The sequence below is a fragment of the Astatotilapia calliptera genome, chromosome 6, assembly GCF_900246225.1.
Source record: "Astatotilapia calliptera chromosome 6, fAstCal1.2, whole genome shotgun sequence".
NCBI classification, from domain to species: domain Eukaryota; kingdom Metazoa; phylum Chordata; class Actinopteri; order Cichliformes; family Cichlidae; genus Astatotilapia; species Astatotilapia calliptera.
The window spans coordinates 39,757,290-39,782,839 of NC_039307.1; the positions used below are offsets into that span (position 1 = coordinate 39,757,290).

Below are 25,550 nucleotides of genomic sequence, written 5' to 3' on the forward strand. Positions count from 1 at the left end.
TTCGTTTTCACGCGTGTTTAATGAATGAAAGATTTACTGTGGTACAATCAAACATTCTGTTACAAAGGTCCAAAATAACAACGGTGTGCTCTTGTTTCTGACACTTGACTCCAGCTGCAGTAAAGACATTCTTCACTACAGAGGAGGCATTAAAGAGTAGAAGTAAAACGTCAGGGATGGGGTCAAATTTACAGACATTACTTTTGGTAAACAGGTTTGATGAACTTAATTGCAAATAATATTGGCAGCTTCCAGCGTCACACCTCATCCTGTAGTAGATGCAGCTGCACTACATACACGGGGAAATCGTCCTGACTTATCACCAAGACTTAAAACTTGACCTCTGACACCGACTTTGAGGTCAGATGTTGAGGTCACCAGGATTCGACCTCATCCAAGATCTTTAGTCGCTGCACCTACGTCACCTGGATCTGCAGTAATCATATTTACAAAAATACACAATCAGCCTTTCACAGCTTGTTTGCTTAATTAAAACTAGCATTTGGCTCTAATGAGTGATGAGGCTCAGCTGCATGAAGCTAACTCGTATTAACAATATTAAAGCCCAGTATTGTAGAGGTGGCATCAGCCGAGAGGAGGGAAGTAGTGATAAAATACTGAATGCTGAAGCTCCGAGTGCCAGCAGTAATGACAGCATCTCCCAGTCTCAGCTGTGAATGTGAACAAAGGTTAAGTGATCTTCATGGAGGAGAACGAGCCTGGAAGCTTGACAGAAACAGATTTCTGATTTACTCACAACAGTTTGTTCATAAGCCTTATGAATTCCTTGACCCAGAGGAAGTTTTAAAAGAAAAACGTTAAAGCAGCAAATCAAAATATCTAAGATGCCAAAGTCAGGTTATCCTTGAGTTTTCCTTTGGACAAAGCAGGAGGCGAGAAGACAAACACAAAAAGAGGCATCAAAGTCCCTTTGACTCACTGCCTCATTCAACAGCTCCCCAAGGTGAGGCATTTGCATTTTCACTTGGTTGCACAGTTCAGCATTCCAGAGCAGTTAATGGAGCTAAAATCAATGACAATCTCAGTCCTCTTGGGCTTGAACTGCCTGTGAAAACACCAAACACACACAGACTGGTCAGAGACGCACCTTTACACACAGAAAATGCTTAAAGAAAAGAAAATGCACCTTTGAAAGATTTTTATTGGCCTCCTACTCTGATAAGTTATAACAAGGTTCATGTAGAGGTTTGTAACCACAAAAATCCATAGTTCAGCTCACAGACACGTCTTGGGATCTTTTTAAGCCACATCGAGCATCATAACTTGGGTCTAGCAGGTGTTCCTGAAACGGCCCCCGAGTTGCACAGGCCTCCCCGAGTCTTGTCTGTATGATGAGCTTTCTAGAAGTGCAGGGTTACGATACTCGTTTGAAACAACTGTGATACAAACAGTGCTGTGGCTGCAGACAGACACAGCTCTTCCCCTCACTAACAGCAGAGTCCAGACTGTAGAGAACTAATCGTAGCAAATAAAGAGTCGAATCCAGAGCAGCACAGCTGCAACTCAGGCCTGAACAGAGAGGCTGCATGCAGGTCTGTACAAGATAATAAAGTTGATCATTTCTACCTTTACGATTATTTATTAGTGTGTTTCTTATTTTGTTGTGACCAGCTGTGTTCTTATCTTTAAAATGCAGGTGTGATCAGTGCATCGTTCACAGTGAGTGCTCTGGTGGGTACCTTTTTATTTTAGTCTAACAGCAGACCTTATCTACAGCTCATTAGATCTTGTTTTAACATATGGCATCGAACCTGAACATTTAACAGTGTTTCCTGAAAACCCTCTCCTGTCTGATCATTTCCTGATAACATTTACATTTACAATAATTGATTACACAGCAGTGGAGAGTAGACTTTATCACAGTAGATGTCTTTCTGAAAGCGCTGTAACTAAGTTTAAGAATATAATCCACCCACTGTTATCATCTTCAATGCCCTGTACCAACATAGAGCAGAGCAGCTATCTGAACGCTACCCCAACAGAGGTCGATTATCTTGTTAATAATTTCACCTCCTCACTACGTACGACTCTGGATACTGTAGCTCCTGTGAAAACTAAGGTCTCTAATCAGAAGTACCTGACTCCGTGGTATAATTCTCAAACACGTAGCCTAAAGCAGATGACTCGTAAGCTGGAGAGGAAATGGCGTGTCACAAATCTAGAGGATCATCATTTAGCCTGGAGAAATAGTTTGCTGCTTTATAAGAAAGCCCTCCACAAAGCCAGAACATCTTACTATTCATCACTGACTGAAGAAATTAAGAACAACCCCCAGGTTTCTCTTCAGCTCTGTAGCCAGGCTGACAAACAGTCAGAGCTCTGTTGAGCCAACCATCCCTTTAACGTTAACTAGTAATAACTTCATGAACTTCTTCACAAATAAAGTTTTTATCATTAGAGGAAAAATTACCAATAATCATCCCACAGATGTAATATTATCTACAGCTACTCTTAGTACCATCGATGTTAAGTTAGACTCTTTTTCTCCAATTGATCTTTCTGAGTTAACTTCAATAATTACTTCCTCCAAACCATCAACGTGTCTTTTAGACCCCATTCCTACAAAACTGCTCAAAGAAGTCCTGCCATTAATTAATGCTTCGATCTTAAATATGATCAACCGATCTCTAATAATCGGCTATGTACCACAGGCCTTCAAGCTGGCTGTAGTTAAACCTTTACTCAAAAAGCATCTCTAGACCCAGCAGTCTTAGCTAATTATAGGCCAATCTCCAACCTTTTTTGCTTTAGTAAAAAACAAACAGTTAAATGTGTAACTTCTTTACACTGACAGAAAAGAGTTTCACTGGTCTGGCCACCTTAGGATCAAAGTGAGCTGTTTGTGGTTGTAAAATGTAAAATGACTTTGATCCCTCTGGTCTATAGGGTTGGTGAAATCTTGATTTGGTACTTTCTTGGGATCACCAGCAGGTGGAGCTGTGGCTGCTCTGCACACCCTTGATCCTATTTTTCAGCCGTTCATCCCAGCTGAGGAAAACGACACGTTTCTCCCGCTGAAACAGGCGCTTTACTTTTCTTTACATCTTCTTTTCCCTTTAAATCAAATACATCAATCATCCTTTTCTGACCTCCATAACAATTCCAAACCTTTCACCACATTTTCACTTGCACAGTTCATTTGTTGTGCTCCCTTCCATGTCTGTCCGCTTAGTTCTCAGATCTGGTGGTCCTTTGTTTATACTGACTTATTGTAAGTCAACACGTCTAAAAGATAGCTGTTGTTGTTAATTGGGGCTATGTAAATAAGCGTACTGTATGTCTTGATGCATGCTCAGTCATCCAGGTAAATCCCACAGTTTGATTGTGTTCATCTGGACGCAGCGCTGTCAGAGGGAGAAACCTCTCGTCACTCATCCAATTTACAAATGCAACCTGAATTTTGTGAATTTGCAGAGTTCTTGGTAACTTTGTAAAGCAATCAAATAGAAATAGAACAAAAATACACCCACTTTAGCCTCTGCACTCAAGAAATGTTTTATTGCAACTGATATAAAATCTGAAGTTTAAGATTTGGATGCAGTTCCACTTACTCGTGCTATTGGATTTAGCATGCATCTATTGGGCAGTCTCAACTACAGTCACAGTATGACAACATTCACAGAGATTTTTCTCTGTACTGAATGAAGGAGGAATTGTGTGAAATTTAGGTGAAGCACCATCATCACAACAACTTTTAAGAACAAGCACAAGCTTTCGTTTTGCTATTTGGCCATAATATCTGCAGCAGTGGGATTCTGCAAGCATGGAAAAGCTTCCTGATACATCCTGAGTTACAACATTCTGAAAGTGTCCGAGACAGACTACTGCAGAAACGTAACCACCGCCTGGCCTGAATTCAGTCTCTGGTCCGGAGTAGTTTGGCCGTACTTAAGGCAACAAAGCATCAGTTTCTCCTTCTAGACTAACGTGTAACTTACCTGCACTCGATCTTTGCCATACTGAGCAGCCTTCTGGAAGCAGTCATTTCAGGTGTGTCATGGTACTTATCAGAAAGATACACCACCTCCTTCAGACCTGGAGAAAGTGAGGGAGGGGTCATAAATTAATCTTATTTGATATTACAGAGGATGGAATATTGCAAATCAATTAAGGTTAATTGATTAAACACTAAGTAACAGACACACCGATGAGGGTTTAACACTTTTTAAATATACACGCTTTTCTGTTCCAAAGGACTGACCCACTCTGCAGCCTGATGTAGCAGTGAATCACATTCTTAAATGTAAAAAAGGCCATCTATGTCCACTGTGAATGACCATTATTGAACAGAGGTGGTGGCCACAACCCACACTCACACTTTGCACCAGGTTACATCGTGTATGTCAAGTTTATTTATAAAGCACATTTAAAAACAACCAAGGCTGACCAAAGTGCTGTACAAGAAAATACAAATATAAAATACAATAAAACACAAGTACATAAAACACCTCACTGATAAAACAATAAATTAAAACAATAAGTTAAACCTTGCTAAAAGCCAATGAGAAGAGGTGAGTTTTAAGAGCAGTTTTAAAAGTTCCTAGGCTTGTGGAGAATCACAAGCGTGAACCTTTAATCTGACAAGTAAGTCAGGTGATAGGATGTGGCTCACCTGAAACCCCTGGAGGTAGTAATAATAATAATAATAATAATAATAATAATAATGGATTGCATTTATAGCGCTTTTCAAGACCCTCAGAGCGCTGTACAATTCCACTGTTCATTCAGTCTCACATTCACACTGGTGGAGGCAGCTGCAGGTGTAGCCACAGCTGCCCTGGGGCAGACGGACAGAAGCGAGGCTGCACCACCTCCGGTCAACACCAGCAGGTGGTAGGTGAAGTGTCTTGCCCAAGGACAAAGACAGACAGAGCTGGGGATCGAACTGGCAACCTTCCGGTTACAAGATGAGCTTCCCAACCCCCTGAACCACGGTCGCCCCCTACGCCCTCTTATCACACCTTGGCTCATATGATAACACTGATGACTAATAGATGGTCAGCGACCACTGGGGTTTAAACACTGTTGGTTTGAAAACAGCCTCTCGTCCTCTTGGATGAGAGGCTGTTTTCATCTTCAAAAAACCTAAAGAAGTCAAACTGCCTTCCTTTCAAGCTCCTAAGACGACCACATCCTGGGTGACCGAGTACCTGCACAGACAGCAAATCGCATTGTTATTATAATTTATGTCTTCTCTGAGCAGTCTAAATCATCTAGAACTAAATGAAAATGTGAATAACTGGGTGGTCTTTGAAACAAATAGGGGGAAAGATGTTGTTCTCACGATGTGGTCAAGCATGCTGCAAACACTGGTACTTAGAAAATGTGCCAAGAAGAGGCAGAAAATGAAAGCTGACTGAAACAGATGCCACACACCTCAAACTTTTAAGTACTGGGAGAGAAAAGAAGATTACTGCTACGAAGAAGTCTTAACTAGTCTGAGAAGATTTTCAGAATGACCATAATCAGACAACTGAATGAACAAGGCTGAAAAAGGAAGAATAGCTGCTAAGAAGCAGCGACTGAGCATTAAGGAGGTCAACAAATGTACAGGAAGACTTCAGATCTGTCAGGGAGCTGCAGGTGACTGCAACTAGGTACTGTTCCTGTGCCCACACACACACACACACACACGCACGCACACACACGCACACACACACACACACACACACACACACACGCACACACACGCACACACACGCACACGCACACACACGCACACACACACACGCACACACACACACACACACGCACACACACACACACACACACACACACACACACACACACACGCACGCACGCGGGGTTACATTTCTGGAAACAACATGGGGAAATTTGTGAAAATTGACATTGTCTACGACAGCATCTTGTTGCATCATGGAAACCCTTCTGGACTGTTGTGGGCACCAACAAGACAAAGGCCACAAGCAAACTTTAAAGCGACGCCGAGCTTAACTAACCAAGAAAAAGTAACTTTGATTCGGACAGTCCGTCAGTTCAAGTACTCAAGTGTGGACTTTAATTCCACTGCACACTTTTGGGATTTGGTGGATTTGGATGGATCACACAAAGTTTCATCCAAAGCAGGTCGATGGGAACAGCTAGAAACCTTTTGTAAGTCACTAACAAAAGAGGATCACAGCAAGTACAAGAGCAATGCCAGAAAACATGCAAGCTGTTATCAAAGCCGAGAGAGGCCATAAAAATACTGTTTCTAACAAGTTTCTTTGTAGAATAATAGCTGGGCACAAATGGAAATGTGCTTTAATCACAATTTTTTAAATAGTTTTGACTCTACTTGACAACATATTTTAAATCAGTCATTATGGGATGGAGGTGTGGACTTTTAACTGAATATATAACTCTTACAAGGGACAAGTCACAGAAAGACAAATACAGTCGTCTGACTTTGTTGGGTGTCTGCTAGATTTGTTATTCAGACAAACTGGTGATGGCTAACCAATCAGACCATAATAATCCATTATTATTATTATTATTATTAAAAATGAAGTGAGTTCTGCCAACATTGGCGGCTGTGACTCCTAATATTATTACCTGGACCTTCATGAATCAGTATGAATGTAGAAACAGTTACAGTGTGTGCTGTTAATACTCACCTGCCTGAATAATGAGCTTGGCACACTCATTACAGGGGAACAGCGCCACATACATGGTGCAGTCCTTCACATCAGCACTGTTCTTATTCATAATAGCATTCAGCTCTGCGTGGCACACTGTGAGACACGACATCGAAACAAACCTCAGTCACTAAAACACACTGCAAGTTTGATAGCACTTCATCATGTAGCCTCTGCTGCCCCCAACTGGCCAAACGTTTGAAAATTGTTCCACCCACTTCCATGATCACAGGTGCATAAAATCACACACAGATAAACATCTGTGAAAGAATGAGTCGCTCAGGTGTGAGGGCAGATGAACAGATACTTTTGGCAGTATGGTGCAAATGTAGATAGGATTTGGTTTACTCCAGACATTCTCCCACACATAAGGTGGATGAAAGCAGGAGTGCTTTGTTACTTTAATGCACCAAATACACCATTTTAAAACAAGCTGTTGTAGAAGAAAGCAAAAATGACAGTGTGCATTCTCACCATAAGGGTATTTAGTGTCAAGCCGGTCATCAGCAGAGCGAGACCATGGCAGCAGGTCATCATTACAGCCATTAGGCATACCATTGTAACCGATGCCCACTATCTTATTCTCCTGGTTCACTATACATGCTCCCACCTGTGAGAGACACCGAGACAGAGGGACATAAAGAGAGGGACACACACAAAGAACTGATTCCTATATTTATAAAAACAAGACCATCAAATTAAAATTATTATACCACCACGTCCTATTTTACAATAATGCATGCCCCAAATTCGCTCCCTGACAGACTTTCTAATATTCAGCTCACCTTAAATTTGTGTGTGTTTTCTCTTTCTTTCATCTGCATATTTAAATTGGGAGGAAATACAATTTTTGGGGCACGTTCAATTTTTCCCTGTTTTTCTTTCCTTCAGAGTCTGAGTAACTGTGTTAAATAATCATTACATCAACAGTGAACATCACATCTGAGCAGGCCTAAACCTTGTCTCCCTGTTTTTGGACAGCAAGAGGAAACAAACTAAACTAGGATTGTGCGAAGACAGCTTGACAATGAAGGTGACGTTTGACCGTTTTCACATTAAACTATTGCATTAGAAACGTTCCTGCTAATACATTATATTTTAACACAATGGGAGATTGTGCCTTTCGGCCGGCCTGGGAGCTCCTCAGTGTCCTCAGACAGCTGGGGAGAGATGAGCGAGCAACCACACATTCTCATGCCAACATGCAAATGACAACAACAACAGTAAACTCATAGTAAAAGACTCTTCTAAACCTGAACCACACCTCAGTTCTGTACACCAGAAATTTGGATATGAACTCATAGTAAAGTATCTGTTTCAGCCCTGACACATAAGCAAACGCAGACGTACCTGGGAGCTCGGGTCTTTGCTTCTTTGTGCTGACAGAAAAGCCACAGCCATGAAGTACTCTGGCCACTCAAGGTAGTCCTCTCTTTTCTTGGTTTTGCCACTATAGAGAAAAAACCCAAGAGATTTATGAAGTTATGTGAGAGAAAACAAAAACTGTCCAATTCTGGTTTAAGGGACTTCACAGCTTTGTGAGCCGTCACTCTGGTACCTCACCATCAATGTTACGATTCAGTTTGTGTTATCTGATGTGTACATTCGTATGTATTAATTGATGAGCTGCCAAAACAATCATTTACATATAAACACCACAGAGTCTCCTGAGTAGAAGCTCAATGTGCATAACCTTTAGTAAAAGCTTGAACATAATGGTTTTCAGTATCAGCACTTGTAACAAGACTGATACTATTCAGATATACACCAATTAGTCACAACATTAAAACCATGTCACTAATACTCTGTAGATCTTCCTCCTGCCCCAAAATCAGCTAAGCTGTCAGAGTATGGAAAGAGTGGACACAGTGCCTGTTGTGTCTGGCACTGGGATGTTGCTCTGGCTGCCCTCTGCAGCAGTTTACAGGGATGGTAGGGTGCCAGCGTTAGTGTCCAACAGACAATGACAACACTGAGAGTTTTTAATTATATTAAAAGATGAATAAGAATTGTATTACTATTTAGTATTGCACATTATTTTTTTAAATTAACATTATGAATAATAAAAAATAATATTTCCCCCAAAATGACTCACATAAGCCCCCTGACAAACAAACCTCTGTACTGAGCCACAAACGATAACACACACTACTGAGAGCCACGGGGCTTATGTTTGGAGAAACAAGGGCCAGATGTGCAACCAAAGAAAACTGTCCCAGCAGAGAAAAAGCAGAGGCGGCAGTGTTAGGCTGTGGGAGATGCTTCCTAGTGTCTGGAAAGGGGGAACTCATCGAGGTGGAAGAAATCATGAAGACAGAAGGATAATGGGAAGATGATGAAAGCTTTAAGCAGTCAACAGCAAAACTGGGTCTGTTGTTGCAACAAGGACCAAAACATGTGTCGATCTCGGAAAACTCCACTTCAAGCGAGACTAAACAGATAACCTGGAGTACAGGAAGTGTATTTGGGACTGACGTCACTCCCGATTATCGTGTTTGAGAGAATAAATGTAGAAAAAACGGGATTTAATTTGGTTCTCGGCAAGGTAGAGCCGTGCAGGTATCACTGGGAGCAGCATCAGGAATAGAGCCTCTGCACACGGTGAGTCAAAATCCACAACAGTGCAGATTAAAGGTTCACGCTTTTACTATTGGATCGGTAACTTGGGGTATGTTCCGACCTTTTATGCAATTTTTTTTTTTGGCATTCCACAAAATCTCTCCAACTGGGAACTTCCGGCGATGCAGGAACGCACCATAAAACTCGAAACGTCACTAACAGCCCAGTGAGACAGTTTTACGACCTCCGAGCATTAAAAATAAATGTGAAAAACACTGTGACGGACTGATAAATGAAAGACATTGGCTCAGGGTGGAACATATACTAAAACACTACGTAACAGCGCACCACACGCGGACAGACTCAGCTGCTTCTCGGTGGAAATCCGAGCCTTTCCCGTCACGTGTAGAGAAAGGTTACCTGTTTAAACTAGAACGCTGTTGGGTTTCTTCCATATTGTAACAAGTAACTGGTATAAATCCCTCTGACAACGGCAGCCTTTGTTGATACCGCACCGTGAACCACGTCACAACACAGGAAGAAATCTCCCGCGCTTAAGGCCGGACTGTGGGAGTTTTTCTGCCCTGACTTTTGCTTCAAAGGACTGCAGCTTCTTCGGTCACAGTGGCGGATCGAGAAAGTCTTACAGGGGTGGGGCAGGGTGGCATATACGTCTTTGGTAAAGTACGTGAAAATCACCTATATGTAAATGGAGCCAACAAAGCACTTTAAAACTATTTATTATATCATTCTCTCCACAGCAGGCTGAAGAGCCTCCTGTAGACCCGCCCACATGTAACTCACACTGGGTTGATTGTGTTAGAGGACAGGACAGTGCTCTTCCTTGATAATTATTCACACAATGACCATATGACACATTTATAGTAAGTTTAACATTAATGACGTTTCTTATTGGCCAAAGGTCCTTGTACCCCCTCAACTGAACTGTACAGATCCACTTCTTTGAACTATGACATTCAGTCATAATGAAAACGATAAACACCCACATCACTAATTACTTGAGCTCAAGCTCTAAGAACATAATTAGAAGGTTAACAGCTGCCATATAAAGAGCAGCACTTGTGAAGTACACTTCATGTCTGTTTGGCACTAACAGGTCATTCATCAGCTTGTGCAGCTACACTATAGAGATAAAATTCAGGTATTTGCAGTCAACAAGCTACAAGGGTATAAAAGTGGCTCATTCTAAGGAGCTCTGAATTCTGAGCACGGTAACGTAATAGCATGGCACCTTTGCAACAAGTCCCTCTCTCCTATATTCTGTGACCAGCTGTAAGTAGTATTACTGCAAAGTAAAAGAGTTCAGGAAGCCCACCAAATCTGTAGCCAAACGTTAAAGAGGGAGGGTCACTGACTGATGAACTCATGGTGCACCAGGACCTTTATTAAGACAAAAGTAACAAAAACATCATGTGAAATCACAATTTTCCATTTTAGTGCTGGAACTGGTGACACCAGCAGACTCTTGTATGCGAGGCTCTCCCAGAGCGCTCTGTTTCTGGTGGAATGCCGTTCAGTCGGACGCAGGTCAGGTGACTGATAATATTCAGTCTTTACCCTAAAAAGCTCTTTGTCTGAATCGTTGTGCTGATAACTTTCTGTTGATGCATTGAGCTGACTGTGAGTGCTCCGGTTTACATCTCTGCATGAATTATATTGATGCTGTCAAACCTTTTACTCCCTTTGATATCTCTGTCTGTTTGTTAAGCCTCACTATTTTTCTCTGATTAAACTCATTAATGGGTGGATATGTACCTGTATAATAAGTATACAGTATACTAAAGTATAGTAAAGCTTTAGTGCACTAAAGCTTTGAGTGTTATTATTCAGTGTTCAGTGTGCAACAGACTGGAGGTGCTCTTCAGCCTGCAAATCTCACAGTTAAAGAAGTATAACTGCATCAAAACAGCTTTACACTGAAAATCAGGCTGCTTCTACTGCAGAAGTACAATCAGGTACTTACAAGTTGGCAACGTTTTGTATCCCGTCAGTAGCCCATTTACACTCTTCCTAAACAAACAAACAAACAAACAGCAGGTTAAGAAATAAACACTTCAATTTGGACACCTTGGAAAGTTTTCTGTTTTCAAATGACACAATCTCAAACACACACACACACACACACACACACGATGGCAAAGCTGCGTGTAGCCACAGCCACCCTGGGGCGCACTGAGGAGAGGCTGCCGGACACTGGTGTCACCGGGCCCTCTGACCACCACCAGTAGGCAATGGGTGAAGTGTCTTGCCCAAGGACACAAGGACCGAGACTGTCCGAGCCGGGGCTCGAACCGGCAACCTTCCGGTTACAAGACAAACTGCCCACTCTTGAGCCACGATCGCCCAAATAAATAAAATCCAGGAATAATGTTCTCAATTGGTCAGTAAATGGTGATTTCCTACCAAGTTTGGTCTACAAAATAAGTTTCTGTAGTGATAGCAGAGATAAGCCAGAAGTCGTCCTCATACGCCCAAATATGGGCCTTGTACCAGGAAGCAAGTTTAACATACCCAGGGTATCTTTTTGTTCTGGATTCACTGACACTAACATCAGCAATCACGGTGAATGGTCACATGAAGCTGGTTACCAACCTGTTAAGTTACCCTGGCTTTCCTAATCTAGGTACACGCGCGTGCAAGGGGTGACACTGGCAACATCTGACCAATCCCACTGAATACTGAGCAGCAGCTTTAAATGTGTCAGACAGTAAGACTGGAAAAAATCTACTATAAAGAAAGAAAAGAAAAGCTGGCAAAAATGCCAACAGACTTATTCCATTAAATGAACGTTTAAATTAGCATAAGACAGTTTTGTATTTTTTAGCTGCATCCCAGATGGTGTTGAACAGTCTGATGGAAAGCATAAATATAAAAACATAATTAAGTGTAAGTTTATTCTATTTGCGACTGATATAAAGTACAATTAGGTGTCCTGAGACTTAATTATAGGCAGTGATTTAATGATTCCACAAAATCCCAGAACACTCCATGTTAGTGACTGAGCAAAACTACAAACATCTCAAATGAATTTTCCTAAACGACTGTGTGATTTCTACCATATCATGTTGAGGTTTCTCTTTAGATACGTGTCACTGTGACTCGCAGCCAAAGAAGTCGTGGAGGTGCCAGCAGGTCTAAATGAATGGTACTTAATTGCATAGACAGCATAACAGAACAGAATTTAAAATAATAACACAAAATTTAAAGTATGGTTAACTCATTCCAATCATGAGAAAGCTTGAAAACATAAGGTTTTCAACTCAGCTTAATTACCTTTTTTTCCAAATTACTCAGTGCACAAACAGTCAAGAAGGTCACATGTCTACACTTTGGTCTATTACGACTACAACACAGGACAGATAAGGAGCAAATTACTCACCTTTGAAGGATCAATTGTGTAACTGGAAGCATGTGATGAGGTAGACGACTGGCATGGCTGTGTATTGTGCACCTAAAAAAAGACGAGAAGGCAAAAGGAGATGCAACTAAAATGGCCATTTTTAAACCATTTGGGTAAACTGGTTGCAGATTACCAATCGTTTAGAAAAGGTGGTTTAATTTAATCTGAAAAAGCCGATTCACGAGGTCCTGATTCGATTCAATTAAATTTGGACTCAGATATAAAAATATGGATATGCACTTATAAATGATCAGAATTATAATATATTTCCTGTCTATGTATAAAACCAAAGCTGACACTGTGAGACTTCATCAGAGGTGTGAGCATCACAGCAGAGGCCTTTGTGTCAAAGTGACTGAGGATCAAACAGAGAAACATGAAGCAGATTTTCCTGGATTGGCTTTTTATAGCAGATAATCTTAAAAATATTCTGCAGTAGAACAAAAACGTAAGAAAACCATCAATCAGCATCTGAACATGACCTGATGCTGCTGAAGTGAAGCAGAGCAAAGTTAGAGGTTTGATTACAGACACAGCTGAGAGTTTTGCAATTTGGCATCAAGTTTACATTTGTTCGATATAAATTTGATTTGAATCAGGAAATCAATGTTTTAAACCCACCCCTAATCAATTGCCACGTATCAACAGAATTACAGGGAGAAAAGCAGACGTCACAGCATGTGCACACACCTACCTCTGTATTTCTCTGTTCGAATTTTGTTTCCAACAGCAGGACTCTGCTTATCAGCTTTTCCCAGCTTTCTCTGGATACGGTGACGACTTCTCCCACATTCTGGAAAAGAATATGATAATTACAGAAAAGAAGCGCTCGGGTTATTCTCTTTCCTGTTGTCTATCAGAGAAAAGACTAAAACAAGACTAAAGAAAGGGCAACATATTTTAAATAAGTAGGGAGTATCTTAGCTTTGTCTGTTTTCCTGCCTTGCTCCAGGCGTTTCTCCAGAATACTGACCTTGCTGAGGCCAGACACTGCATAGCTGAGCTTTTGTTACCATCCCTGAGTTTGGACCCAGTGTTTTCAGTTGAACGTTTTTCAATATTGATATTTTAAGCGAAGTAGATGAGCGCTTTCTCATCTACTTCAGTTCTGGGTTTTAGTTTATTTTGCATCCTTAGGGTCCCCAATGAATCTTGTTTCCACTGTGGTCCCTGTGCTTCTGTAGCTTTGTCTGTTTGTGATTCCATGTTTTGTTACTTCCTGTACTTAAGTAGGCTTTTGTCTCCTGTGCTTCAATGTCCAGTTTAGGTCCAGTTGCCTTGTCATGCCTTATTTGTTCCCTTTGTGTCCCTCTGTAGTTACTCTCATCTCCTCAGTCAGTCATGTGTCCATGTATTTTGACCTTTTGTCTGTGTCAAGTAAGCATATGAATGCTCAGTTGTTCTCCCAGTGTCTCCCAGTTTGTTCCTGCCACTCTTCTTCCTTGTCCTCATCACCTGCCATGTTTCTATTGTCTCCATGTGTGTTCTTTGCTGTGTGACTCCTTTGCTACCTAGTGCCATGGTTTTCTCTAATTGCCTAGTGTTCTGTATTCCTGGCTCCAGTGAGCTCTTTATTTTGCATTTCTGGAATGTCACATGCAATAAAGCCGTTTTTGAGTTCAGGTTTTGCCTCTCGAGACCTGCATACTGGGTCCAAAACCTGTCTGCCATATACACCACTCATGGTGTTGACATGTGTTCAACCTACCCTGAACATATCCTCAGACTTTCATGCCTATTAAACTTTGAGACGCACTGAATCTTTTAAGATTTTTTGACATCATTTGTTAAAGAATGTCCAGTATATTGGACATGATACACCCACCCTGCTAGGGAAAACAATGTGCATTTCCCGACTGGTTGTAAGTGACTGCGGGAGGTGACGGTAGCAAAACTTCAGAAAGTGTGACACAAGCTTCAAAGTGAAAGAGCTGTACCCAACATCTCTCAAAGCACAAATGGTCTCAGTTTCCAATTTGCACTTTCCACAGATTCATTATAGCTTGGAGAGTTGCCAGCGAGTGTTTATAAATAAATTTGTTACTTACGGACAAACTACGGACAACTATGGGGCGATCGTGGCTCAAGAGTTGGGAGTTCGTCTTGTAATCGGAAGGTTGCCGGTTCGAGCCCCGGCTTGGACAGTCTCGGTCGTTGTGTCCTTGGGCAAGACACTTCACCCGTTGCCTACTGGTGGTGGTCAGAGGGCCCGGTGGCGCCAGTGTCCGGCAGCCTCGCCTCTGTCAGTGCGCCCCAGGGTGGCTGTGGCTACAATGTAGCTGCCATCACCAGTGTGTGAATGGGTGGATGACTGGATATGTAAAGCGCTTTGGGGTCCTTAGGGACTAGTAAAGCGCTATATAAATACAGGCCATTTACCATGCTTGCCAACAAATCAATCACACGGTGCTGTTTGCCAACTGGTGAGCGAATCACAGGTCTGTCTGACCGGGGCTTTACCAGAGATGTTCCCATCAACCTCGAGTAACCACTTGCAATTGGTCAGGGAGTACCCAGTTTCCCCCTCACAACCGGTACTTGCCAGATGGCCACTGACTATCGTCAAAGCCTGTGTGATTTGGGCCTTATTCATTTTATTCTAAATTATCATCACGATTTTCACGGGTGGAGACAAGTTAATGTCACATGGTTAGCAGTCACGTGTTAGTAAAATCTCAAATAACCAACATCTGTCACAGGAGTTCACTAACATGGAGGCTGTTGTCCTTATCCTCTTTTCCTGGCAGCTCTGCAGCGTCACTGCTGGAAGAATCAGGGGAGTGTACGTCACCAGAGGCACATGTTCCATTATACAAGGACAATGGTTCAGTATGGGAGGAGTTTGTGGGAGATGTCATAGGATTTTCCATGTGATGTATGACAAATGACTTCCTGGATACCTAAAATAGATAAAAACACAACGATCAGCTGTTAATGTTACATTATTATCGTCACGCCTCTCTGTAAACGTGATCCTCCAAACATCTGTGAACGGCTTTCAGTTAACAAAGACATGACTTTCTTTGAGTGCCTGTCGCATTGAGTAAACTGCATCACTGATGTACAGTTGTGTACAATGCTATGCCATTCTCTGGACATCAGCTGGTCATGTACGACTTCACACCAGACTTAGGTGCCAGAGCATTCGACTCTGGGCTACAGGACTGCTGTATGGTAACCGTTTCTCACACTGTGAGGTGGAACTATGGGCTGTGACTGATGAAGCTTCCAAAGTCCACAAGAACACACAAGTACGCATATTGATAAATGGCCCACGAGTGGGGTTGAGCTGTACCATACAGTGGAAGAAATGCATATGTACTTTATTGTTACCATTTTTTAAACTGGCAAAAACAAAAAAAAGCACATGGGTGGCAGTTCTGTTTTATTTTTTAACTGGCAGGTCCACTGGCACGATTATTCAGTAGCAACCACCCCATCTCATGTCCATAATTTGTCTCTTTTTTCCACTGCTGGAGAATATCAAGGCAGCTCTCTGATGTTATGAAATGTATTGAATGCCAATGAAGTAAATGACAGTGTATTTGACCACTTTAGCACCTCTGCTGTTTTCTGTGTGGCTGCAAACTGTGGTACAAATGGTATTTCTATTTATCACTGTGAGAACAAACAAGTCTGACTTTTAAAAGTCAACACACTTGTATTTGGTTCAGAAAAATCATCAGAAACATTCTTAATATTAGACTTTTTTGGCCTAATATATTCATCCTATACTACATATGATTTGTGGTGAGTATGTAACAGTTATAGTTTAATGTAGTAACTAATAATCAGTACATTACACTGCTGTGTTACACTGTTACTCAGCTGAATTGTGTGTGTCTCAGTGGTTTGTCCTCTGAGCCATTCAAATGTTTTGGGGGGGTTTTTTCGGGGCTATTTTCGGGGCTTTTCTTTATTTCTTTCACTGTCCTTTCTTTACTGAGACAGGACAGTGAAGAAAAGACGGGAAAGCTGGGAACGAACAGGGAGAAGACACAAGAAATGGCCTCAGGAAGGATTCAAACCTTTGCCTCTCCAGTAGGCGTGCAGCATATGGGTCACCTACTTGAACCAGTGAGCTATACTGGTCCCTGTGGAGATCCTGTTCAGAGTAGTTAACAGTATTTTTTACTCAGGAATAAAACATTGAGCAACTCTCTGTACCTTTGGATATTATTATATCTTGTGACAAGTCATATATTAAATGTTTGCTTTGAGAAACTTGGAGTGAGAAATGACTGGTGTAACACAGTGTGCCACTTGTGACCCAGCAACAAACACAAACTCAAACACACTACAGAAACTTCTGGAACAAGCGCTCTCCATTTGAGGCAAATACATGGAAATAAAAACAAATGGCAGGTTTCGTACCTTCTTCAGCTGGCTGTGTTTCTGCAGGACCAAATTAATAATGTCACAGATGACAGAGATTTTCCTTTGAGAGAAGCCCCACTGCAGGAACTGCTGCTTGGTCAGCAAGGGCTTATACTGGAAGATATCTCGTAACACCTTGACAGACAAAACGGAGACAGGAAACACACTCACAAAGCTGGACACATTGTTACAGGACTGAATGGACTTTCTTATAAAGCACTTTTCTACTGTAAATGGGATTAAAAGTAGAGAGAGCGGGCTCGCTGTCTGCTCTTTGGTCAGATGGAGGCAGTGTACACAGTACGTGCTACAGCCAGTCTGTGTGTACTCCTGCTGTTGCTGGTCCACGATGAAGAGTGAAGCACATACTGACAGTGATGAAGAGTGAAGCACATACTGAGCTGAAGTGTTGAAAACAAAAAGATCTAAACTGCAGTCTTTGCTGTGCTTTTCATGCTTTATTTTTTGGTGTTTGCTGTTTTTTTAGCACTTCTTTCGTTCCCAGTGAACGTTATCATTATTGGATTAAAACACACATGACATTATCGAGCAATGCTACATTAGACTTGTGTTTAGGAATGGGCACGCTATAGCTCTATTAGCTATCCCTTGTGTAACATGTGTTAACACTGTATGTAAACCCTTTAATTTCATATCTATTCTTTACATACCTGGTCAACAAACCTTTTCTCTGCACCCTTGCTTGTGACCATGGCTAGCTTTCCTTACTTTGGCTTGCCTTCCTTAAAGTGTAGCGTGTGAAAGTATAATATCTACACATGTGGGAAATACTGGCAGTGACCAGTGGTACCGCTCAGCATCCTCGTAGATACACCTACAGCATCAGTTTCAATACCCTACATCACCCTGCTCTCAAGTGATCTCATTCACACGATTTTCAGAAACCGTGACCTCTGACCTGGAGGTAGACATCACTGATATTCAAACTTGTCCAAGGTTTTGGTAGAAGGGTGACGACAACACCCCACCAGCTTTTTACTACTGAGAGGTAAAAACTACTGACAAACGATGTTGTATTATTTTAAATGTGTCTCACATTATCCTTACAAATACCAAGCTACAGCCACAGACAGCTTTGTGTCAGTGTTTAGCCTCCTGCTTGCTGCAGCGCTCTGACATCATCAGATCTACTCTTCAGTGCAATGAAATTATAAGAGCTGTTCTTATCCATACACCTTTTCCTAATATTTAGCATTTCTTTATATTTATTTTTTCCTTTCAGTAATAACTGCTTTCCTCACACAACAAAAGGCCAACTGTGTGATTACTGAACGTAACATAACTCAATGAATGAAGCATGACAGGATTTGGAAACAAACAACAAGGTGAACCAGATAAATGTTCTGTGTTGTAACTAATGTGGGTGAGTTCCTCATGCTTTTCATTCCCTATACCAAACATACTGTTTCTTAAGTCTGTTTGTGTGCATCCTTTATTCCTGTTGTTGCATCCCCGTAACAATGTTTAATCACAGAAACAGGCCTCACACAGAGTAACACAAATAGACCCATGTTCCTGGCAATGGTAGGTCAACACTTTTAGGTCAATACCATCTTTGAACGGTTGTCATATAGTGCTCTGCAAAACTCTTAAGCAATCCTTCATTTCTTTCTTATTTTTTATTCCAATAAGCTTCTGTTCATTTCTTAACAGTGGTCTTGAGTAATAGTTCCTGAGGCCTTTTTCTTTGAACGTTGGCGGCTTTTTCATTCATTTCCACTCAAGTCCTTGTATCTGACCATTTTCAGAAGAATGGTTTTTCTTTGTTAAGCCTCTTAACACCAACCTGTAAATCACTCGAGCATAAAAAGCGGCCTAACTCGAGGGATGAACCAGTGCTTTGTCAACATATAACAGAAACAAAGAATCAAACTTAAATTGTGTCTAGCACAGACCTGACAGAGGCATCTAACCCGAGGGCGCAGACCTCAGCACTTTTGAAGCACGGAGAAACAAGGGGCGGCTCAATCAGTATAACAGTTTTTGCGCATTAGCAAAAAGACAACACTCTAAACACAGGAATTTGTTACCTTATAAACGGCCTCTGTAAAGCGGAGGTCAGTTTTACCCGTCAGCTCTAAACCAGCTGCCATCAGTTGCTCAGCAAAAGGTGGAGAGAAGGAGGTGAGAGTGAAACTCAGTATTGGCAGAAAAGCTGATGGATCTCCTTTGGACAGCCTGGCAGAGTAACACACAACAGCATTCACAGCATTAGAGCAGATACAGAAATCCATCTGCTGTGCTGATTACACATTCGTCGCTTTTCAGAATCAGGTCGTTCAGAACATTCAGATTTACATTTTGTTCTTTTTTTATTCATCTGGTATATCTGATATGTATTTACACAGACCTGACAGAGGTACAACCATCTGTATTATGTGCAAATTTACATTCAACATAAATACTTACAGAATATGTACAAATTCATGCAATCATGCAATCCTGCATCTTCCCAAAATGGTAAATGTAGTATTATGGGGTATTACAGGCTTTTGGTTGTTTTGTTATTACATTATTAACATACATTCACACATACTTAATCATGTAGAACAAGCCAAGTATTTTCTTACTATTTCTTACAAATGATTCCAAGAACCGTGAAATGATGGGCGGTGCTGCCAAAGCTGCAGAATACACACATGTGCTCTGATACCAATTCACAACCTCTGCCTAACTGGAACCCCGGTGTGAGGCTGACACTTGGTCTGCATGGCCTTAAGTGGCAAACATTTATCTTTCAGTCTTCACAAAGAGCAGCCAGTCTATTGCCAGAATTGTGAACAACCTGCTAAGGACCAAAGTGCTGAACAAAAAAAACATACTGGAAAAACCTGGAAGGTGCAGAGATATTTCTCAGTATTGGGTGGAGCATGTTAGAAAAAAAAAGGGCAAAAAACCCCCAAAACAAAACAAAAAGAAACATTGGACCTAACATTCATTTGATGCACAGGCAGGGGTGGAAATTAGCACTCGCCACTGGCGGGTTTAAATTTGAACAGAAAAATACGTTCAATTTGAGATGCGCCTGGGTTTCTGCTATCTAAATGCCACTATGCGATCCGAGCAGATACTAAAATGTGACGTCGTCAGACTGGCTGGTCAGTAGCGTCACACGATGAGTCATGAGAGCGTCCTGTTCACAAAAATTAAAACTGCCATTTTTGAAACCCGGCAAGGGGAGAAATGGCTACAAAAAACAAGTCGATCCGAGGAGGTGCTAATGGAAAAGGGGCTCTGGAAGGAGGAGGAAAATTTCAACAGTAGCTTTTGAAATGTAGATTTACATTTCTGGAGTTTAGTGGGACGAGTCAAGGGAAGAACCCAAAGTTAAACTGTGATTTTTTTTTTTTTTTAACGAAAACGTGAAACAAGCTGACAATGGTGAGCTACACGACTGGCTTGTTTTTGATGAGAGCAGCCAGTCAGTGTTTTGTCTTTCGCCCGTGCATGCACACACACACACACACCCCTACTATAAGCCTACAATGAGAATAAGCATGTAACCTATGTAGTTAGGTCAGGTATTATTTACATGTATAATATAAGATTATGCCACATGCTGACTGCCTGTTGTAAGATTTAATCATTGGGATTAATGTGCAATGTTTGACTTGGTTCTGACCTATTGTGATAAGCCAAAGAAAAGGCTAGTCAGAGTGCTGACTGGCCTTTGGCCAAGACTTTTGTCGGTACCCGTCCCTGCAGCTGTGTTTGGCCTGAGGACGGGTGGGAAAGTTACCCAGCAGCAGGGGCGGGGATACTGGTCCTATATTAGGGGACCAGAGGACACCCCAGCACTCCCTTTTCTCCTGCTGCTGTCCATCTCTGGGTCGCTCTGCTGTCTGTGCTTAACGCTGTGCACCGCGGGATTTTTGCTTTGCTTGCTATACTCTGTATGTATTTTCTTGCTGTTCATATGATTCAGTGTAAACTCTGTTCCAAGAATTCTCCTCTTTTCCAGCATCTTTTTGACTGCCTTGATTTTAATTGGATCTAAAAAAGTTGGATCTCCACATCGTCGGTGGGATAAGGTTATCAGGATGGCTTCAACCACACTACGTAGAACGTGTTAAAATCTGCAGGGTTCATTTTGTGACAACAGTGATACCTAGTGTTTAACTGGCAACATCAAGGCGATCCATTCAAGCTCAGTTAAACTAAGAGGCTCCACTCACAAAGATTATTGTGCAGCTTGGGGGGAGCAAGTGTCAGGTAAAGAGTAGGGGTGGGGGAAAAAAAATCGATACTGTGTAGCATCGTGATATTTTGTTTGCTAATAATGTATCGATACAGGAACAGCAGAAATCGATATTTTGTTACAAAAAAGGTTTTTGTGCTCTGACTTCAGAGCACGTTGATCCTTTTTCTGAGCAAGAATCCTGACATTCCTTCACTGTCCAAATGTGTTTAACTGGTTTTTGGCAGCAATAAACATGACAGTTTACTTATTTTAATTTAAGACATGTTTTATTTTAATTAAGTTTAAAACTTTTTTATTTAACGTAAAATTATATTTTGTTTTAATTTACTTTCAAATTCTTCAGTTGCTGCAGGGGCTGCAGTTTTCATATTGCATAGTTCAGAATAGCTGTAATTGTACCAGATGGTTGCATTCAGTTAAGTTGGACTAGACTGTAATACAAACCGTTCAGTTTGTCAACAATAAAACTGACTGAGATGAGAGAAAGACTGAGTGTGAGACTTTGATATTAGATAAAATGAATATTGATCAAGTTTACCTTTATGGACAGAATCTGAATATCGCAAAATATTTTTAAAAAAATCGCAATAATATCGTATCGTGCGTTAAGTATTGTGATAATATCGTATCGTGGGATGTTTGGTGATTCCCACCTCTAGTAAAGAGTGGGCTGTCTTTCTTTATGAAGGCTGATGGATTGATCCACGGCTCCACGAGCCCACCTGTCAAAGTGTCCCTGAGCAAAATACTGGAACGGCTGCATCCATTGGAATGTTATCTAGCATTTATGAATGGAAATTAAGTAATACGCTTATAATATTCATAATAATATGCTCACTAAAAAAGACAAATATTACTAGCAGTAATTGGAGAAACGCTACAGAAGAAAATGTTTAAGAAAGCACTGGCAATTCACAAAATATCACATTTCTGCAATGAAGAGAAGGAAGGAATAAGTCAAAGAAAAGAGACTTAAAACAAAATCTATTTTATTCATGAGCATGAGAAGTTCACTACTCTCTGAATTAAATCTTATTTATTAGCATTGGCTATGGGTGCTTATTGTCGCACTCAAAGTAAATGGATGGAGCAATGCAAAAGGAACACCAACTGGAAAAAAGAAATCAACCACATACATAAACTTAGAACGAACAATGAAAATATCTGAAAACTCAACAAATCTCTGTCGTTATTGAGGGATTTTACCAAAAGCTACAGTCTGAAAAAACTTAACCTTTCTTTACACAGATTAAAATGAGGGCACAAATTATTGACAAAAATCAATGGAAATGATGTGATCAAGAATTATCTCTGAAAGAACTCAAACAGTTTATCAGTAAACTGAACAAGAAAAAATCCCCAAGTGATGATGGACTCACTGGAACATTTCAGAGGCTCTTTCAAGATATCATATCAGTCTGAGAGAGAAATATCTCATTTTCAGCATCAAATTCAACCTGAACTGGATCAAACGTGTCATTAGAGACAAACATAGATTCTGGTATTTAATACCAAACCTTATTTTTAAACATAGAGGGACAGAATCCCTTCTTATGTAGCGCTTTACACAACTTGCCTCATTCGCTGCCATTTGCACAAACACTTTTTTCTATGCTCTTTCTACACAAGTGCTTTCTATCTAACATTCACACACATTCATACTCCGATGGATCATTGTGAAACTTGGTATTAGTATATTGCCCATTCAGACTGGAGGAGACAGCGATCAAACCACCAACCTTCTGATTAGAAGGTGATCTGCTCTTCCTGCTCACCCAAACAAAACTCCAATTCCGTTACAAGCATTTTCATGCTGGCTTCATCTTTACAAACATAATTTTTCCCGACATAAATCTCTGATTTGGAATAACAAATGTATTAAATACAAAAAAATATTTTATATCATAGACTTCATTAGGGCAGCCCGGTGGCATACCTCACAGCAAGAAGGTCCTGAGTTCAAGTCCATCACCTCGCCGGGCCCTTTCTGTGTGAAGTTTGCATGCTCTCCCCGTGTTTGCGTGATATTCTGGGAGTTAGCGGGGGTTAGGTTCATTGGTAATTCTATATTGCACATAGGTGTGAATGTAATTGCAAATATTTGTATGTTTCTATGTGTTGGCCCTGAGACAGACTGGCAATCTGTCCAGGGTGTAGCCTGCCTCTCACCCTATGGAAGCTGGGATATGCTCCAGCCGCCCCGCGACCCTGAAAAGGATTAGCTGAAGAGGATGGATGGATACTTAATTGTACTTCATATCAATATTGATTACATCCACCTTTGTTCTAGCGTTCGTGTCACATACAAATGATGTCACGGGATGGTCGACTGCATTGCTATAACGACCTCAGGCACATTAGGCTGTACTCGATAGTACATGTAATGGAAACATCAAATGGTATGCTTCTCTCCAATGAAGAATTTTGTCTACATCTCAATTTAGCTATAAATCATGACGATGATGCTAAAGTATTTGGCTCAATACCATCAGGGGTTTGTATGCTTTTTAAGAATAAACCTAATATCCCTTCATACCATATGCCGTTGGTATCTCCAATACAAACTGTCATTGGTAAGATATGCTTATCTAAGTATTCTGAAAACAACAATAAATCTATTAGACCTTTATTTCAGAATAGCATAACCAGGGCTGCACATAAGTGGTCCGCGGGTGAGCATTCGCTGTCAAAATAAAAAATGCGCACAAGATAAGAAGTTGCAACGCGTGTTTGCGTACATAAGATTTTCTGGAGGAGGACAGACATTTGTTTAGAACTCTTAAAGATGTCGAAGAAGCTCCTTTAAGCAATTACTGTGATGTTCCTCCACCTCCAAAGAAATGTCAGGAGTCCGAACCACAAAAGAAGCGCGTATTCTCGGAAAAGTGGTTGCAGGAGGTGAGCTGGCTTCAAACAAATGATGAACGCACAGAGATGTGGTGCAGAATATACATATATATATTCTAAGTTTGGAAACTACCAAATCAGTTTTTAATTACCAACAAAGTTAAAGACATTTCTTATAAGGTAATACACAGAATTTACCCATCTAAAGATTATCTTCAAAGCAAATTCAAGTTAGACATTGATGCAAACTGTAGCTTTTGTAAGACTTGTAAGGAATCTGCTATGCATCTTTTTTGGTTTTGTCCCCTTGTACAAAACTTCTGGCAGAGATTACGTGTCTTCATCTCAGAAGATGGATTTAAAGGTTTTGTACTATTTTGGAAACATGTATTATTTGGTCCCCACAAAAACCAAAGACAATTCAACATAGATATGATTAACTTGTTAATCTTAAAGGCTAAATTTCATATTCACAAATCCAAATGTTTAGGAAGACATCCCTCCTTTTCTATGAGTTTTTGCAATATCTTAATTCAATTAAGAAATCCGCTAACCCAAAACTATGGTTGTATGTGGAAAAATGAAGATCCTTCAATCACCGCTCTTTGGTTTAATTAGATAAACTTCTCCCCCTAGCGTATGTGTATTGTATGTTCTGGCTAATGTTTGTTTGTTTCTGGTACAGTTTCTGTAAGTACAAAACCTTTAATGCAATACTGTTTCATTTTACTTTGTATTGTACCAATCTTTAAATAAGGATCTTATTTAAAAACAAACAAACAAAGAAGATAGGAATGGAAAACGATGGCGTCGAGCCGAATAGGCACTCTTGGGAACGAGCTTTGTACCCTTTAGCAGTAAAAATGCTACAACTGAAGAGCCGTGGTTTTTAATCAAAGTGTTTTTCTTACACAAATTACTAATAAAACATTGTAACGCGAATACTGTTAGTTTGGATCTCTTTAGTAACAAGGGACTGGCGGTGGTGACGCTTACCCATTGTAGTCGACGTATCCCGGGTACTTGATCACTCGCAGGAGAGCTTCCAGTTTACGGAGATAACCTTGAACATCTCCAGTAGACAACATTTTAAATAGATGTAAAAGAAAGAAGAGCCCGTTGATGCCAATCCCCGCTTTATTCCCAAAAAGGTACGAAGGAGTTTCTCTGTTGTGACAACGCCAAATTTAAAGAAGCCGAATTGATTGTTTAAAAAGTCGAAGCTCTATTAACACTCCTTTATCCTCTTTTCCACAAAGAGACATAACTCGTATGAATCATTCTTCTGCCGCTTTTCCTTTTCCTTTAGCTAGTTTTGTTTCTCCCGGGTCGTCAACAACGCGACGCTCGATTGGCTCTTCTTCTTCTTCTTCCTTAGTTATTAACGGCAGCTTGCATCCAACAATGTTGCACTACTGCCATCTCTTGGGCTATACTGCTACATCATTTCCTTATATGCTCCTGA

The 25,550-nt window shown here is 40.9% G+C and overlaps 1 pseudogene; it reads right to left on the bottom strand.

The window, feature by feature from the left end:
• On the bottom strand, nt 1-25,534 carry LOC113024787 (uncharacterized; annotated as a pseudogene).
• Between the last annotated feature and the right edge of the window lie 16 nt (nt 25,535-25,550).